Genomic DNA, 16,747 nt, shown 5'->3' with positions numbered 1-16,747 from the left:
AGATTGAACAGGCACCTTGAGTTGAGCTGCTGCTGAGCTCTCGGATGGCTCAGTTGGTTGGAAAGGGTTTTCTCAACCACAAGGTTGCCAGTTAGACTTTCACAAGGGATGGTGGACTGTGCCCCCTGCAACTAGCAATGGCAACTGGACCTGGAGCTGAGCTGCGCCCTCCACAACTAAGACTGAAAGGACAACAACTTGACTTGGAAAAATGTCCTGGAAGTACACACTGTTCCCCAATAAAGTCCTGTTCCCCTTCCCCAATAAAATCTTGGGGGAAAAAAAGAATCAGAAAACCAAAGTGAAAAAATTAAAAAAAATAAAAAGAATACTTAGGGAGATGACTGATAAGCAGCTCAAGATCTGTCTTTAACATGATAGCTTCAAAGATATTCTGAATATGTATTTTAGAAGAGAATATTTTCAATTTCGGCTGTTTAAAATAGACTTCCTCAGTAGAATAATGTTTGATTTAGATGCTATTGTGTATTGTGATTGAAATGAATTAATACTAAACATATTTTTTTCCATATTAAAGAAAAATGGTTTTAGTCTCTGTTACCAAATGGATTCTATCTTCATTAGCTAGAAGGCAATAGGCAAATCACTTTTGGCAGATTATACAAAGAGAAAGGAGTTAAATATAGTTTATACCCTTGAGAAAGATTATATCTGAACCTTTAATATTAAATAACCTGGAAAATGTACAAATCTCTGTAGTTATCAAAGTAGAATGCTAATCAAATGAATTACATAGCTTCAGTATTACTAATAAAGTTGTGCCCTTTATTTGTCCAAAAGGGAAGCTTACTAAACAGAATAAAAATTGAGGATTGGAGGGGGAGAATGGTTTAAATTAGCAGGGCTCCAAAACTCAAAGAATATAGCTCATAAGCATAATTTTCCCCTTTTTTGAAGAATTATCAAGGCACAGAAAATAATTAACCAACTCCTGTGTATTTATCACCAAAAATTAACAAATGCTATTAACATTTTAACACGTTTGCTTCTGTTTTTCAATTTTAATAAAGGAAATAAAATATTTCAAATGAAACTAAAATTCCCTTTGTTTCCCCAACCCCTCTCCGCACCCCAGTTCTAATCTCTTTTCCTTCCCAAAGGCAGTTCCTCCTCACTGATTACGAATGTGATGTGTATCGCTCAGTCCATGTTTTTATACGCACTGCATGTATGTGCTCTTCTTGTTTTAATTTACATAAATACTCTCATACGTATCTATCATTTCAGAAACGTTTTTTTCACCGTCCTATTACTGAGAACCATCCATGCTGATTAGTATAGATCTGGGTCATTCACTTTAAGTGCTGTATAGTTTCATTTCATAACACAATTGACTTATTCACTAGTGGAAAGTTAGATGGTTCCTAATAGTTTGCTATTTGACACTGCCGCAGTTGACATTTTTTACATGCCTTCTTGTGCACATGTGCTAGAGTTTCTCCAGAAATATACTGTGAGGTGGGTGCAAATACCAAACTACTGTCCATACCAGTTGTACCAGTTACAGCTCTACCCAGAGTTCTTGTTTCTCTGCATCTCTTTCAGCATATGGTATCGTCAGTGGAGTGAACGCTTGTCATTCTTTTTGGCTACCCAGCACCCTGAACAGCCTTCCTATATTTGGAGAATCTCCAGTTATGAGTCTCCACTTCCCTCTATGGATGTCAGCACTCTCATCCCCACCCTCCTGAGACTGCGCCAGTCAGACTCACCCACACCCGAGCAATGGAAAGCCAGTGACTTCACAGGAAGCGGTTGCTCCTTGAAAGCCAGTCGTCCTGGCAGCAGCTATATCCATTTTTCAGAGGCCTCAGAAACACAGTTTCCAGAAGCAACAACCTGTGCTGGTATTGGTGACACAAACAATAGTGGGTATCTAGGATTTTCGAGTGGTGGTGGAATTTGGTGGCCCGGAGTGGTGTGATTTGGGGCATGGTTCCTGGTCCTCCTAGACTCTTGAGTTTTCTAATAGACTGCAGCTATAGAATAGATTGCAGCTCTAAAGAGGGTGAACTCTGCAAACAGGCTGCCTATGTTAAAGCCATTGTTTCCTTGAATTTGCCTGTGTAACTTCAGGCAAATTCACCTCTCAGAGTCTCTTTCCTCTCCTATAATATAACATGTGGGAAATAACTGCACCTATATTAAAGGATTGTTGTGAGGATTTAATGAGCAAATACACATAAAGCATTTAGAACTGTGCGGGGCACATGGTGAACAATCAGTAAATGTTAGCTACTATAATCGAATACATTCTTTCTGCTTAAGCTACTTGTGGTTGGTTTCTGTAGTTTGTAACAATAGAACTATGTCTGATCTATTCAGATGTTCTTATTTGTCTAATCTGATGGATGAGAAATGGATTTTATTGCATTTTTCTCAGTGCTAGTGAGTGAGTCTAAGCATTTTTCCATGTTCATTGATCATTTGAATTTTATCTTTCATGAATTGCTTATTAGTAGCCTTTGTGAATTTTCTATTGGGTTCTTTTTCTTATTGAATTGTAGGCTGTCTTTATATATTCTGGACACTAAACCTTTACTTACGCACTGCAAATATCTTCTCCCAGTCTGTCACTTGCCTTTAACTTTGTATATAGTGTCTTTTATGTGGAAGTTTTAAATTTTGATGTGATCCAATTTATTAGGCTTTTCTTTTATCAGTTAGGCTTTTTATGCCTTATTGAAATTCTTTCCTATCCTGAAGTCATAAATATATTATCCTATGTTTTTCTAAGAGATTGAAAGCATTCTTTTTCTTCACATTTCAGTATTTATACTGTATGGACCATGATTTTTTTAAAATAAGTTATGAAAAATGTTATAGCGATAGGAATTTCCCATTATTTCTCAGCTGCTAGCTTACCATTACTTAGTGCAGCAAAATTGTTTAGAAATTGCAGTACCATTTTGCTAAGACATAGGAAGCAAAGAGGCAGACTATCAGGAAGGTCTGATAATAAAAGGTGATGAAAGTCTAGTGTTTTAGGGCCTTTACTAAAGAATCTAGTAAATACATTATCTTGCCTTTTAAAAGCCATCCAATCATATGCAAACACACCTCACCCAGGTTTTAAACATATATATCTGACTAACTAGAGGTCAGAAATTCAGGAGATAATGCTTATGTCATGCTAAGATTTGTTTTAATTTCCCCTAAGGGAATTTTAGGCTGAAAGAGCGAACAACAGAATGAAAAAGGAGCATAGACAAGTCAGTGGAATCCCAAATCTACCGAAAGCCTGCTCTAGCCCTGCTCATGGTCACTATGACGTCCTCTAGCCACTGCATCAGTGCTCTTGGCTGAGACTTGAAATGGATTGTGTCATTTTAAATTAATCATTTCCAAACTTCTTTCCATATCTTTTTTTGGCCCAGAACAGAAGTCTAGTGTTGCAGACTCTTACTGCCACTCAAATAAAAGTAACTATCTTTATTTGCTTCCATCTCTCACCCAGGAGCTCATATAAAGTTGGATTTTATGCACATACTATATAAATATTTATTTACGTAAAACGAGGCTAGTTCTGCTTGAAGTTGAAATCGGGGGAGGTACTGTAGTATAGTTGCAAAGGCTCAGCTGAGATCCTTGGAGATCTCTGCAATTACTTTATGCCAACCTGTCCCGGGCTTGAAGTCCTACCAACAGACAATTGAGATTTATACTGATGGGTTAAGGTGTTTGTTTTCAAACTCTAGGGACTCTAAGAAACAGCTGGAGAGCTTATGACCGTAAAGGTCTAGAATGAGGACCAGACATCTGCATTTTTACATGCTCTCCTAATGAAGATAGTTCATGGATCTCTCTTTGAGAAAATGTATGTTATATTATTTTCTCTCTGTGAATCATCTATTGAGTTCTAAACACCCCAGAGCAGGGTAACACATTAATGTGAAACAATGATCAGTTTTGCTAGTCACTTCAGATCTTTGGCAGAGAGCGATCTGGAAAAAAGCATCTTGTGTTGAAGTGAAAGGCAGAAATAGTCATAGATTTAGAGTGGACAGCAAGAATCGCCTGGAGAGAAGTTTTGGTGGATCAGAAATGTGAAAGGAGAGAAAAGGCACAAGAAACATGTGGGCTCTGTAGCTAGAGCCGGGATGGGTCACTGGGCATGACTCACTGGCCGATCCAGCCTTTCCGGCTATGCCCATGAAAATGGTTTGGCCCTTGAACACTTTAATGACAAGTGTACCTTAGAGATGTTGTGGGTTTGGTTCCAGACCTCCAAAATAAAGCAAGTATCGCAATAAAGAGAGTATCACAATAAAGCGAGTTGCCATCTTTTTGCTGGTGGAGGGTCTTGTCTTCAGTTTGTAAAAAATGCAACACCTGTGAAGAGTAATAAAGTGCAGCACAATGAAACAAAGTGTTCTTCTACGTTCTCTTCCTAGCTGATCTCTTTAAATGAGCCAATTTTATGGTATGTGAGTTATATCTCAATAGAATTGTTCAGTTTTTTAAAGCAAAAGAAAAATTTGTAAACTCAAAAAGGCAGGTCAGTAGAACATATCCAAAATAAAGCACAAGGAGCATTGTTTTTAAAAACCGGATATGGAAGACTAGACCAGAAGACCTAACATCCATGTGTTTGGAGTCCCACAAGGAGAAAAGAGAGAGAATGCAGCGGTAGCAATATTTGAAGAAATAATTGTGCAGTTTCTGAAACTGGTTAAAAAAATATTGATCCACAGACTCAAGAATCTCAGTAAATCCAAAACAATATAAATACAAAGAAAATGACATCTTGGCACATCATAATCAAACTGCTAAAAACAAAAGATACAAAAAACAACCCCCCAAAACGAAAAAAACACACTGAAATATTGGAATCTCACTTACCTGGATTTGCGCATGGGTTTTAGAAGGAATGGGAGAAGAGAAAGAGTCAGGAGAGGCAGGACCAATGGATGACATTCTTCTTATGGTTAGTGACAGACTTTGTGTAAGGAAAACCTCCTATGTAGGGATACATTTCTTTACCCTGTATTACCCCTGTATTTCTTTACCTTGTGTGTCTTACTCCTCACACAGAACACTTCATTTCTGACACTTCCAGTCACCAAATGTGTGGGGCTTTTACCCCACAGCCACAAGCAAGGCTCCAATACAAACTGGGTGTGTTACAATCGAACTCCATTTTGACACTATCTACACAGAGATAGTGCAGATCCCTCAGGTTAAGGGCTCAGGATTGCTCCTTTCTGGCCCCTTCAGTCTCGAGTTCAGGTTGTTACCTGTGCTTCTGACTGAATGGCTACAGATGGCCCTTCCTCAGGTTTGATTAATGTGCTAGAGAAGCTCACAGAACTCAGGGAAACACTTACTTTTACTAGTTTATTAAAAATACAGTTTTTTAAAAATACAGTTTTTAAAAAATACAGTTGAAGAGCCAAATAAAGAGATACCTATGGCAAAGTCTGGGAGGTTCCCAAGCACAGGAGCTTCTGTCCCCAGGGAATTGGGGTGTGTCACCCTCCTGGTATGTGTTTGCCCACCTGGAAGCTCTCCAAACCCCATACTTCGGGGATTTCATGGAAGTTTCCTCAGATAGGCATGATCAATCACTAACTCCATTTTCAGCCCCTCTCCCTTCTCCAGAGAATGGAGGCAGGGCTGAAAATTTCAAGCTTCTAATCATGGCTTGGTCTTTCCAGTGACCCACTCTCATCTAGGAGCCCATCCAGAGTTACCTCGTTAGAACAAAAGGCACTTCTATTACTCAGGAAATTAAAAGGGTTTCAGGAGCAGCTGTGTCAGAGACCAATATATATATATGATGTGATCAAACAATGAGGTGAATGTTTAAATAAAATTAAAAAAATATTACAGTAAAAGACACATTGCCATTTATCCCCCTCAAAATACTTCCTCTCGCTTTAACACACTCATCCCATCATTCTCATCACTTTCTGAAGCAGTTCTGGAAGTCCTCTTTTGTGAGTATCTTTAGTTGCGCTGTTGTAGCTGCCTTGATGTCCTGAATCAATTTAAAATATTTACCTGTTATCATGGTCATTTTGACTTTGGGGAAGAACCAGAAGTTGCACAGTGCCGGGTTGGGTGAATAAGATGGATGAGGACATACTGTAATGTTTTTATTTGACAGAAGTTGCCACATACCAGAAGTGATGTGTGTCATGGAGCCTTTCTGTTGTGATCAACAAATATGGTGAATGCTGCTGCCGAGTGCCATCCAACTGAAAGGCAGATATCTTCAATATAGGAAGTGGCGTGTTGAACTTGAGTAACAGTGTGTGACAAATTTCAGTTTGTTCAGTGCAGTCAGTGGGGTGTGAGCTACAGTTAAGGTGTGTTTTAAAGTGTGCTGTAAGTTATCCTCTATCATGACAACACTCCATGTTGCACATTGCTTCTGTCAAATAAAAATATTATAGTGTGTCCTCATTCACCTTATTTGCTGGATCTGGCACCGTGCGACTTTTGGCTCTTCCCCAAAGTCAAAACGATTCAGGACATCGAGGCAGCCATGACAGCACAACTAAAGACATTCATGAAACAGGACTTCCAGAACTGTTTCAGAAAGTGGCAAGAACGATGGGATAATTGTGTTTAAAGTGAGGGGGAGTATTTTGAGGGGGATTAATGACAATGTGTCTTTTACTGTAATAATTTTTTTTCTTTAAACATTCACCGTATGTTTTGACCATACCTCATAGTTTCTATTACCTCATATCTGGTATCCTCCATGTTTAAATAGAGGAAGGGCACTCTCAAAGCCAGATTGGAACATCTTCTGGCATAGTCCAGCCTCAAGGACCTTGTGAACATGAGCTTTGGTAACAATGTTGAAATTTATATTCATTGATTTAAACCAATCACAAAGGCTTCTTGTAGTAGTAAGATGATGGGCCACAGAGTCAGGGCAAAGATTACCTCCAAAGGGTCTCACCTGATACATCCAATAAAATAAATTGCTTCCTGAGTAGAGAAATGCAGTGTGCTTTAGAATATGCACAGCTGAAAATTAGATGAAAATATGTATAATATACGTTATATATAAATAAATATATCCAAAAAATGTAAAACTAATATATATTGTTTATATATAGTATACACGTAGTATGTAATAATATAATATATACAATATCACATAATATATAATTATAATATATAATATAAATAATATATATAAGTATATAAATGTATGTATAAATAAACATATATAAATATATTTAAAACATATAATCCTGGCATATCGGGTTGTCTACAACATTAGTTTGCCTTCAACTAGAAAACGAGAGGATTTAAATCCCCAGGACCCATGTTTTGACATTGTATCGTGGTGGCAGACAGAGTTATTAGTATCCTATATCAGGGTTAATAAAAATTGGCGTTATTTTAAAAGAGAGATTTAAATTTGATTTTTTGGTATTTATCTTATTCTCCAGAGATAGGAGTTTTTTCCACTTAATTCAAAATTGTTTGCTCTACCATTATAAATCTTGCTTAAAAATATTATTTCAAAGAAAATTTTTAGCTTTTGAAATATCCAGCAAAACAGAATAATCGCATTTGAAAATTTATTTCCAAGGACCTTTTTCCAAAAAAGCAGAAAAAAGTAAAATGCTGAAAATATGATGTAATCTAGAATCGATTGGCTACTTGAGTTTTATAATAAATATAATTCAACTTGATCATCACTCATGCCTTCCCTCCAATTTGTTGCTTAGATAAACAGTTGCCTGTGACTTTTACATATAAAATCAGATTTACGGAATAAAAAAATTCCTGTTCAGCAGAAATTCAAATTCACTGCTCATGATAGTTGAACCTTATTCATTATAAAGATTTTTCAGGTGTTTCTTTCAGAGTTCTGAATATTTTGGCATACATTTTCCACTTCCTTGCAACGGAATTCAATTCTTAATGAATTTCTCTTTTGTCTTACTGTAAGAATGACTCAAAGACAGCTGCAAGTGGAATTATCTCTGTAACATTTTCTGTGTTAGATGCAATCACTCTCTATTTGGGGGATTTATTTCCAATAATGTCAGTTTTCTGCTATACATTTCTGTTAATAAGTTTCCAAAAGATTAAAAGATAATTTGTGTTTTCTAGATTTAGGAAAGTATTGAGTCTTTAAGCTCATTCAATTATTTTTCTCAAATCTCCTTGGTATAATTTCATTCAAAATCTCTCACTCTATTGTGTATTATTGCAGTTGGTAGTATTGTTTAACCTGTGACAGTGTTCTCTACATTGAATAAAACATTTTAAAATGCAGTTGTTATCTAGCTGGGTGACTATAAATTCTTAATTTTGAAAGAGTAGTGATTGCTTTTTCTCTTTGTGGTCAATGTTGACAATTCTAATACAAACTGTGATTCAGCAAGCATATTAATGATAATGATGTTTGCTAGTTACTGAGTACCTTCCTCCTGGGGAAGGATCCAACCACTCTATGAAGTTAAGAGAAGTGGTAAACAAATCTCAGAGATCACAGCATTCACTCCTGAAACGCTGTGTCCCCTAGGGTTAAATTGCCACTGCTTAGTAGTGCACAGTGATGTTTCATGCTGTTTAGAGAAGTAAGCAAGAAAGAAGAGGCCAAATCACATTTCCAGGCAACTGAATAAGAATTCCTTCTACTTAGCAATGTACCTAAAATCTCTGGAGTACCTCAGGCAATGACTCAGGTCTCTGTCCTTTATGTCCAATTTCAATAGCACGGATACTTGAGCTGGCAGAATGTCAAACCTATATATAAGCTAGGCTTTATCTAGGACATGAAAGCTGAAGTCTATATTTTGAGCCCAAACCCAAACAGGCGAAGCAAGATGGAGAATTTAATTCACAAGATAGAGAGAAAAAATAATTGGGAATATTTCTGAACAAATTTCCTAAGTAAACATTTTTTTATTCTATTAGTCCTAAGAAAACAGTCTCCAACATGAACTGAAACTACAGTGCAACACCATGATACACTCACTGTGGCAGACAGACTATGAGATGAAACCCCAGTGATCCCTACCTCCCTTCCTAGAGTTTACACCTTTGTGTAATTCCTTCCACTTGATGACAGACAAGACTTGTGGTATGTTTCTGACAAAATATGGCCAAGATGGTGAGTCCTGTTATTACAGCGTGTTATGTAAAACTTTGTATTAGCATACCAGATACAATGTTGTGAGCTTCATGAAGTAAGTAGCCAAGTTAGAGAAACCTATGTAGCAAGTGATTGAAGGTGGCATCTAAGACCTCTGGACAACATGTATGATCTGAAGCAGCCTCTAGCCAACACACAGAAAAAAGCAGGGCTTTCAGTCATACAGTGAGGAGAAAATGAATTCTGCCAACAACCTAAATGAGCTTGGAAGCAGATTCTGGCCCAGTTAAGCCTCTAGATGAGAATGTACCCCAGCCAATGACATCTTGATTGCAACCTTGTGACATTGAGCTCAAGACTCAGTTACACTGTATCCTAATGCACAGTAACTATGATGTAATACATTTGTGTTGTTTTAAGCTGCTAAGTTTATGGTAATTTGTGATGCAGACATAGTAAACCAATACACCCACTAAAATGGCAAAAATGAACATAGGGAATACCAAGTGTTGTCAAAGCTGTAACGCAATTGGAATTCTTATATAATACTGGAGAGTATAAATCAGTTCAGCTACTTTGAAAAGCTGTTTGGCAGCACCTACTAAAATGGAAAACCTGAATATTCTCTCTCTCTCTCTCTCTCTCTCTCTCTCTCTCTCTATATATATATATATATATATATATATATATATATATATATATATACATATATACATATATATATACACATATATGTATATATATTATATATATATATCCTATGATTCATCATCAATATTACTCCTAAATATATAACTCAAATAAAAACATACATACATATACCAAAAGACATGTCGGAGAATGTCCTTAGTCACATGATTTATAATAGTTCTAAGCTGGAAACACCCCAAATATCCATCATCAGCAAAATGAAAGAATAAATTGTGGTTTATTCATGAATAGAGTTCTATGCAACAATGAAAATAAATGGACTACCAATATACAGAATATGAAACTTATGAACATAATGTGGCAAGAAAGAAGTTGATGGTTTAAAGTTCAACAACTGATAGCACTAAACTATGCTCTTATAAGTCCGTGTGGTGTTTATTTGGGTGGGGATAGTGACTAGAAGGGAACATGAGAGGGGTTTCTGGGCGCTGCTAATATAATGTTTTATTTCTTCATATGGATGCTGTGATAAATGGGTGTGCTCGCTTTGTGACAATTCATCAAGTTATACACTTATTATGGGTGTGCTTTTCTTTGTGAATGCTTTCCACAGAGGAGAGTGCATTTACTTTAAAAAAAAAGCTTTACCTAATGATGATATTTCTGTTATATAGCCTCTCCATACCTCTTATGCCTCCAATTCACCTGTCCCTGTCTAGTTTGGGTACGGAAGAAGAAAGAGAAAACATTAAAACAGCTAATAAGTGGTAAAACCAGGAAGCAAATCCACATTCCACATTTGTCTAATAAAAGACTTTAGGCTCTTTCACATCTATGTTATGTATATTTCTTAACTATCAGAGTATAGGTTATATACAGCATGCCTTTTTATCCCTCAATACTCCAGTGTGCTTTTTCTACAGAAATATATTCTTATATAAACCGCAGTACAGTTACCAAATTCTAGAAATTTAACTTGAACACAATCATTTTATTTAGTCTGCAGTTCATATTCTAATTTCATCAATTTTCTTAATAATGGGGCTTGTAGCATTTTTCTTTCCTTCTTCCCTATTTAGCTATTATCAATAAGAACTCATGGTTTTTCAATGATTAATAATTCATTGTTATCATTTATTATTATTATTATTATTATTATTATTATTATTATTATTATTTTAAGGAGGGCGGCGCTCACAGTGGCCCCTGCGGTAATCTAACCGGTAACATGGGCACTACCAGCACCACGCTCTAACCAACTGAGCTAACCGGCCACCCCTATCATTTATTATTTTGATGCTATATTTCCCCAGACTTGGCCAGTGGAAGTCCCTTCAAGCTGCTTCCATGTTCTTTTGCAATGATCTATAATTTCTGAGCATTTTCTTACCTTCTCACTCACACAAGATGTATTAGGCTCACATTTTATTTTCTGTGTCCTCGACCTGAAATTAGCCTTTCTCCAAGACACCCTGGTTGCTTTTAGTGGAAATTGATATTAGAAACTAAGATTTGGGTCCCAGGTGTGGTCATTGTTACTAGGATGACTTACTATGAGCTGTTTTGAGAAACAGAGATGATCACACACACACACACAGCTTCCTGTCAGCTGATTACCTTTTTACCTCTGAATTCCTAACCTTGCCCCTGGTATACCCAGCCAGGTCTTCCCATCGTACATAAATGCGATTATATGGTATTTTGTAGTTTATGAGGCACTTTCATGGACATTATCTCCGTTGAGCCTCACAACAACCCTGTGTTGGAGGCAGGGTAATATCATTATCACCAACTTATCAATGAGGAAACGAAAACTCTTAACCTTTAAGTCATTATTTCAGGGTTACATTGCTAATAAGGGCCTAAAATCCCAAGTCTACTGTTGCTTACCTTGCTTTTCACTTTCCATACAGGTAGGTTCATTGGTCCTTGAATATAGCTAGAGACATCTCTCAGTACAGGTGGTATAAAGGGAAGTCACATTTGTGTGCCTACTCAATTCCCAGCTGAGCACCTACCTACACATGTGCTATGTGAGAGAACTAAGCTGGTTTATTTCTAAGTTTTTATTGAGTAATATAAAAAATAATAAGATAGTTTTTCCTCTGTAGTTTCTGTCTAAAATAATGTGGCAACGGTATAACACATTGCAATCCACCATTTTGAAGACAGTCAAACCACTCCAGAGCTAAGGAAAATATGGTGTAAGTGGAGATGCAGTCTGTATCTGTACAAAATTTTACCAGAAAGATTCCATGTTTAATCATTTATGAACTTAAGAAAGCCCTGCCAAAAATGCAATTTATGAGAATGTGTTTTTTTTTGAGCGTAGTCTATGATATTTGGAAACAATAATTTTAGAACATAGTATTATTATAGAGAGTCCCTATATCTATCTTATCTAATATCATTCTCTTTACACAAGTCATGTTGAATGAATTCAGTTCTATATTCACATTTATCTAGATTTATAGCCCTGACATATATACAAAAGATAGAATTTTATCTGTAGTTGTGAAAAGAATCATGGCTTCTTACATTTGTATTACATTTATTCTAAGAGGAGATCGTCTGTGAGCATAGAAAATTGATTTGATTGCCTAAATAATGGGGCAACCACAAAAGCCCTCAAAACTTCTTATACACAGTAGCTTTGCTTACAGGAGATTTATGTCTCTCCTCTGAGGAAAAAAAAAAAAACCTACCTCATACCCCTTAAAATTGAAATAGATGTGCTCTGTTAGGATTTCCTGGTTTATGATATTATGAGCTATTGGGTATTCTTTCCTCCATGTATCACCACTTCCTGATTCTGTACCCTGTGGAAGACATTGCTAATTGTTTTTTTCTGCCTTTCTCCTCCCATCCATCATCTTTTCCAAACACCCTCCCTCTCTCATTGTTAGTTCACATGTAGTCTTATGGAGGGAATATAGTTCAACAGAAAAAGCATAATGTTAGCAGTCAGGAAGCCTGGATTATGTCTCCACTTAACCTAGAAATATTTGTGTCACTTGGAGTTAGTCTCTTTACTTCTCTGATTTTTATTTCAAGTACAAAAGTATATTCTAGTTTAACAGTATCTAATAAGAGGAATTCTTCCACTCTGCCTGATTCTGATATGTTCCTCTATGCACATAAATATGAGGCCCAAATAAAGATGAGTATTATGATTCCCACTTAAGAAGTGGGATACGGAGTCTAAGTGGGCACTTTATTTGTTCATTTATCAAATATTGATTGAGATCTATCCACAAATCACCTACTTTTCTAGGCACTGTACATCCAGCAGTGAACAAGACTTCAATGACCTTGTTCTGGTGAAGCTTCCATTTTAGAATGTGTGAAGGGACAAACAATAAACACATAAATATATTAAAGGAAAAATACAATTTCAAGTGATGATAAATGCTATGAAAAAAATAAAGCAGGAGGGGCAGCCCGTTAGCTTAGTTGGATACAGCGCAATGCTCGTTAACACTAGGGTTGCTGGTTCGATCTCCACATGGGCCAGTATGAGCTGCACCCTCCACAACTAGATTGAAACAACTATTTGACTTGGAGCCAATGGGTCCTGGAAAAACACATTTAAAATAAATAAAAGTTAAAAGAAAAAACAGGTTGGAAAAGAATCAGGAAGGTGAGCAGGTACTTTAGAATGAATCATCAAGGAAAGCTTCTCTGGGGAGGTCACAGTTAAACTGAGGCCTCTGGCCAGTCATATAAAAATCTGGTCACAGAGCTTTCAGGAAAGGGAGCAGCACACATAAGGAAAGGTTTTCCAAGATGGCTTCATGTGTTGGAGCAAGAGTACGTATTATGCCAGAGTCATTGCCACGTAATGAATGATGGCAGAGTTATTGGAGCTGAGGTCAGAGAGGTGAGCCTGGCTGATGAGGAGTCCACCTGGACAGGAGAATATCTTTTCTGCATGAGGCAGAAATGATGTTTGCAAGGCAGGGTTCTTTCCCCTTGGGAAAAGCCAAGTGTGTCACAAGTCTAGGATAAAGGGACACTAACTGTCAGAGCAGTTGGGCCAATCATTGATTTAGTTTTTCTTTTTCTTTTTCTTTTTCTCTTTCTTTTTCTCTTTCTTTCTTTCTTTCTTTCTTTCTTTCTTTCTTTCTTTCTTTCTTTCTTTCTTTCTTTCTTTCTTTCTTTCTTTCTTTCTTTCTTTCTTATCTCTGTCTCTCTCTCCTTCCTTCCTTCCTTCCTTCCTTCCTTCCTTCCTTCCTTCCTTCCTTCCTTCTTTCCTTCCTTCCTTCCTCCCTCCCTCCCTCCCTCCCTCCCTCCCTCCCTCCCTTCCTTCTTTCCTTCCTTCCTTCCTTTCTTACAGAAATCCCAAATACAAATGGAAATCCAAAGTTGAAAATCCATGTTTCAGTCTAAGACACTCACAATATTTTCCTCTGAAAAGACCAGTTCTGTTCAGCAGAGAAAACCTCAGCCTTTCCTGAAGAGTAGATAATGAGAGATGGTAATCAAGGCAAGGAGAGAACACCAATGACAGATGATGCCGAATTAAATTATGCAGCTAACTCTTGAGGGGCTGGGAAAGGCACTTTACCTCTCTTGACGTCTGTTTTGACAACTATAAAATGAAGACTTAGACAAGATAATCTTGAAGTCCCTTTCCCATTCTAGAGTGGAATTGTTTATTTGTAGCTCTAGGAGAGATTTTTAAAATGATGTTTCTTGCTATTTAAATAATGTCTGTCATATTAAACTTTAAAAAAATTGAATAAGAAACAATTTTTTCTAAAGCATAGTGTAGTTTACACTTCTATCCCCAATCTTGTACATAAGTAATTTATGTTATTTAGATGATTTATATTTTCATTAGCACATATGTATGTTCTCATTAAATTTCATTATGTTAGCTTATAATCCATATTTTGAAAAGGATAAATTGAAGACTGAGTCCTGTAGCACTCCACCAAAGACAAATATTTGTGTCACTCGTGTAGTCAAATGGAACTCTGCATACCTTCTTTATCACCAGTATATCAAATTGTACATTTCCCCCACCCCATACAACTCAATGCAATATTTACCAGTTTCCAGCTCATTAAACCTGGGAACTCTCCTATTCTGCAAGATTCCTTAAAGATCAGCAATCTAACAGTGCTAGTACTCTGACCATTAATTCAGTGAGTCCCAGAAGGTAAACTCATTTGAAAGTAAGCTCTCTCTGATAACTCTGAATCTAGGTAGGATTTCAGTTCTTTCCTACCAATGTCTAATCTCCTTTTCTGGTCTGGCCATCAATCTCTATCCCAGAGTATATAAAGTAAAATCAATATATTCTTATTCCTCCCTTTAAGCTAAATCCAATAAGAATCACTTTTATTATTTTTATAAGCTTTAATTCTTTCTGGCCATTTATCTTTCTGATAATATCATAATTTGGTCCATGCCATTCTCTAATGTGTCTTAAATTATGTGTTCTCCCTTTCATACTTTGTTTGCATTAAAATGCCATTTTGTTTAGGAGGCAAAGGATATTAAACGGGCAGTTCACAAAAGTAGAAATATAAATAGACACAAAACATGTGAATACATGGCTTACCACAGTAGTAATCAATATAATTCAAATTAAAGTAATGAAAAGACACGTTTGACCTATCAACTGGAGAAGTTTCATAGTTAGTAGAGGTAAAAGTGAGATGATATGGAAACCATCCTATTTTGGTGGTGGGAAAATAAACTTGTATAATCCTGTCAAAGGCAACTTTTGATGTGCATCTTTATCCAGTCTTTCCCTTTCAGATAATTTATCTTAAGAAAACAATCAGTTATGGGCACAGATTCATGTCTAGAAGAATGTTTATCATAGGCCTATTAATAATTTAAAGCAGTCAAAATGTTCAACAGCAGTGATTATGAGTGAGGTTAAATGACTCATGGTACATCCATTCTGTGGAATTCTATAAACCTCTTAAATGTAAAATATTGTCATAGAGAAGTATTTAATGATGGAGGACATGTTCACAATATATTAAAACAGAGATTTCAAACCTGTTTATACTAGGATCCAATTAGCACAAATATTTTTATATGTATACATAATTAATGACTTAGCCACTCATGAGACCCTCAGCTACACACACACACACACAAAAAAAAAAAAAAAAAAATCATAGTTTCAATAGCATACAATGTTGGTTGCTTACCTAACAACCATTTTCCTTTTTTCTTATAGGGGACTTCCAATTTAGTTCAGTTGTTCATTGCTCCATCCCTCTCCCACTTGACTATAGAGTAAATCCTAAATTTAAGCCAATCATGGTGGTCCTCTTTTTGCAGTTCTGGCCAGTGTGACTTAAGGAAAGATCTGTGGGTATGTATGGGGTTGCTTCTGGGAGAGCATTCCTGCTCTTAAAGAATCATGCTGGAAAAGATGGACCCCTTTACTTTGGCTGGATTTTCTGAATCTTTTCTGAATATGATGTAAGGAACTGTTAACAGCCATTTGTATCCATGAGAATAATTAATTTCCACCACTCTTCACTCCTTTGTGTAAATTCATGTTTATGTTCAGAATTTTCTTTCTGCCTGAAGGACCTTCTTTAATATTTCTTGTCGTGCAGTTCTGCTGGAATTGAAAAGCTCATCTACTTTCAGCTTTTATGTGTTTGCAAAAGTTGTTATCTCATCTGCATTTTTTAAACCATTTTTGTTGGGTATGGAACTCTAAGCTGAAAGGTTTTCTATTTACTTGAACGATTTTTGTTTACTGTCCTCTCACATACATTGTGAGAAATCTGCTGCCATCCTTATCTTTGTGCTTCTGCACATAATGTGTCTTCTTCCTCAGTTGCTTTTAAGATTTTTATCAGTGGTTTTGAACAAATTAATTATAACGTGGTTATCTTTCTGTTTCTTGTGCTTGGCATTAATTTAGCTTCATGGATTTGTGAATTTACGGTTTTTGTCACTTTGGAAAAATTTTGACCATTATTTTTAAAAATATTTCTCTGTGCCCCCATCTCTCTCTTCTCCATT

The sequence above is a fragment of the Rhinolophus hipposideros genome (genome assembly GCF_964194185.1).
Source record: "Rhinolophus hipposideros genome assembly, chromosome: 9".
Taxonomy (NCBI): domain Eukaryota; kingdom Metazoa; phylum Chordata; class Mammalia; order Chiroptera; family Rhinolophidae; genus Rhinolophus; species Rhinolophus hipposideros.
This window is presented reverse-complemented; position numbering follows the sequence as displayed.